Source organism: Lactuca virosa, chromosome 9 (assembly GCF_052849685.1).
Source record: "Lactuca virosa cultivar CGN04683 chromosome 9, Lactuca_virosa_CGN04683_v6, whole genome shotgun sequence".
In the NCBI taxonomy this organism is placed as follows: Eukaryota; Viridiplantae; Streptophyta; class Magnoliopsida; order Asterales; family Asteraceae; genus Lactuca; species Lactuca virosa.
The window spans coordinates 97393414-97396705 of NC_136434.1; the positions used below are offsets into that span (position 1 = coordinate 97393414).

The window sequence follows — 3292 nt, forward strand, 5'->3', positions numbered from 1 at the left end:
TTGTGAAAGAAGTCTGAAACATCAATTTTCCCATTTTACCCTTTGACTCCAAGACACAAACCAATGCTTTTATCACTTATCCAACATTATCATCATCCAATAAGGTCTAAACCCCATTCCCTTGAAGCCCAATGCGTTTACTTGATCAATTTATTTTCCACGATCCCGAAATAAGAAACTTCTCGAAACAGGATGTTACAACCGGAAAAAGTCATATTATATTTTTTTGACGGGTAATTTAACAGTTTGGGGACTTAGAATGAAAACAAAAATATGGATTCCAAAGTGTGATTAAAAGCAATAGTTTGTTAGGTAATGATGACATTATCCATTTAAAGAACTAGTTTGTAAATTACTTTTGGTTTCCCAAACATATCGTATACTAATTAAATTTCGAACGTTGTTTTACATGGATTTTACGTTGATGTCCATCAAAATTGGATCAATTGCATGTCGTGTGTTTGGTTTCCCAAACATATTCTTGAAATCTACATCGAAATATTTTGACTAATACATTGCCGTTGGAAAGAAGGAAGTTTCTAGAGAAAATTTGTAATATCCTATTCCAAATAAGTGGCATTTTATGATGAACTAGGGATGAGACCGATGAGGGTTCTTTTTTTGGACACCATTTATATATCATTTATATTTTGTCAACATCTAATCTAATATTAATATTGATATCATCTTAAACATATTTCAAAGATTTTGTATGACATGTCACATACGATATGCCATCATCCTTTTGCATCTTTTTGCTAGTGGACTTCATGCTCATTGACAAAAGATCGAATATAACTTTCTCTGGTTAACCAAGTATGCATTACATTCACCTCATTGACTTTATAACAATGCTTGAAACAAAATGCCAAAAAAAGAAAAATGGTTGAGCGTAACTTACATCAAAACTACTTAGAAAATAACAACGGGATAAAAATATGATCTCTAAGCTCTTTTTAATGATTTATATGATCATGATAACATTTGTGGGCTTATGGCTTCTTTATATAGTCTTTCTCAAATTTCCCAAGTATCCATCAACCAAAAATCAGCACGAGCATACATCAGACCAACCCCTTTACAGACAGCCATTTCAACGACTAAATTGCACCATGGTAAGACATGCACCTGTAATTCAAAACCAAAAAACCCAAAAAAAAAAAAAAAATGATCATATTAAGATTCTTGATGAAATTATTGAAGTATGTAGGCTTGTATTTAACATTTAAAGTTATAAAAGACTAAAAAAAGTATGCTATGATGTAGGCTTCAAAACAAATTGATTTAAAATGGAAAAGAAAAAACAAAAAAATGAAAGTAAACTCTTTTTTATTATAAAATTAACCGATACTGCTATAACTTTTACTCATCAAAATTCATTAATCCAGTAATCTAATTAACCAAACCAAAAACATTTTTTTCTGCAACTTTTACTGCAAAAATCAGATACTTCTACAACATTTATACTAAAAAAAATCACATTCATCTAGTTATACAAAACATGTTTTACCTAGATTTGGGTCCATATCCGCCTTCCAAACTACCTACTTGTCTTGATACATCTTTTATTCTGTTACAAAACCTGAATAACATAAAAGTGAAACTAATTAGCAACCTAAAACCAACATGCCGACATAATTTATAGCTTAAATTTATTACAATTTGTCTTCCATAGCAGACAAAAGCCAGCCACATATTCACCAGCAAAAGTAAGTCCAACTTGCAGGGGTTTGCTGCAGTCGTTCTTTGGTGTAAGGATCACATAGTTGTACATTTTTTTGGTGCGATAAATCAATAAAAAAAATGAATAGATAATTGAAAATGTAGTGAGAAAGATGTTAAGTAGTTAACATGGAAAAGATCACAAAAGCTACCAACAGGAATGTGGTTATACACAAGCAATTTTTTATCCTTTAAGTAATATAAGACTCTCAACGGAACCCCATTTTTGTTATCTATCTTCACTAAAACCTCCGATTGTGATTTTAATTCACAGTTTGCTTACCACCATATCTTTCATTATCATCACTATATGAAGCAAACACCTTTAAGGTAGTTTCTAAATCACACCGGATTCTATCAATTCTTAAAAACAAAGTCGTAATTTCCGAACAATAAAAATACGTGGCATACCTGCTGAAAGGATGACATAAATCGGTGTCTTGGTCTACTAGGCCTTCAATTCCAGGATATTAAAGCTAAATGAGAAAACAGTCATCAAATAAATATAAAATAGAATCACTAATCTTTATTATTTGGATCATAAATATATAACTGAGATGTCCAAAAGAGCGAAAGTGGATGAACAAAAGAGAGAAATTGAATTTGGGTTTGGAGAGACGAGAACATAAGCAATCACTTGAAGGCCAAAATGTTAAAATGTTGTTTTTAAACATTGTCTACTTCTACTGGGCTTTTCATCGAATACCTGGAGTACGGGTTTGGTGACACCATCGCACCTGATCAAGAATAAAATTGAAACCAATCTTCCCCAGTCCAGACCACCTTCTTCACGTCATCAACCACCAAACATAACGGAGGCGACGTTTTGACTGGCATTCCTCCACCCCGTCGTTCTCGTCCCCTATCCCTGCGCCATACATATCCTTCATATCCTACACATGAACACCGCATTCAGATTACTACTGACTAAATAGAAAAAGAAGTGAAGGAAATAAGTAGATGAAGAACGGAATCAACAATTACGTGAAAAATTAAGCTGTCGAGAAAAAAAAAATCTAACAGTTGGGAAGAAGATAGCAAAGAGACGAATCTTGAAATTTGTATATTTCTGTTTCTCTATCCGACCGTCGTCTGTAGTTTGCTACGCCAGAGCATGGACGAACCCTAGATAGAAAGATGTAGGTGGTAGTGACTGGTCTGACGACTTAAGAAGCATCAGGGAAATCAACGACTTGACTGTGGTGAGTATCCGACGGGGTAGAGGGAGAACCAAAGAGGATAGAAAAGAGAAGGCGGTGGGAAGCGAGGAACAAATATAGGAAAAAAAAAGAGGCGATGGAGGAAGCAGCAAATTTGATTGGGGGTAAAGTGCGGTGGAGGGACCAAAATGTCAATGCAACAAACCACTGTAGCCAAAGTCTGAATGAGCATAAATAACTGTTCACAAAGGGACTAAAACGTCAATAAATGAAAATAAGGTAGTAAATGTCAACAAATTGAAATAAGGTGGCAAAAGTCCGAAAGTGGAAACTTTGGTGGCGAAAATCTGAAAGGGAAAAATAACTGTTGGTAAGGCTACTCACAATTTATGTTATATATAATATATAGT

The 3292-nt window shown here is 33.9% G+C and overlaps 1 long non-coding RNA gene across 4 annotated transcripts; it reads right to left on the bottom strand.

Moving 5' to 3' along the window:
- Positions 1-777: 777 nt before the first annotated feature.
- Positions 778-3069, bottom strand: LOC145136167 (uncharacterized). Of its 4 annotated transcripts, XR_013720269.1 has the most exons (6): positions 2707-3058; positions 2429-2615; positions 2134-2198; positions 1660-1733; positions 1511-1582; positions 778-1128 (listed from the first exon to the last, which is right to left on the bottom strand). It is a non-coding gene; the product is annotated as an uncharacterized LOC145136167 (long non-coding RNA). The 4 variants fall into 4 exon arrangements; XR_013720270.1 differs by having other exon boundaries at positions 1660-2198; positions 2744-3069; XR_013720267.1 differs by having other exon boundaries at positions 1660-2198; positions 2707-3068.
- Positions 3070-3292: the final 223 nt, after the last annotated feature.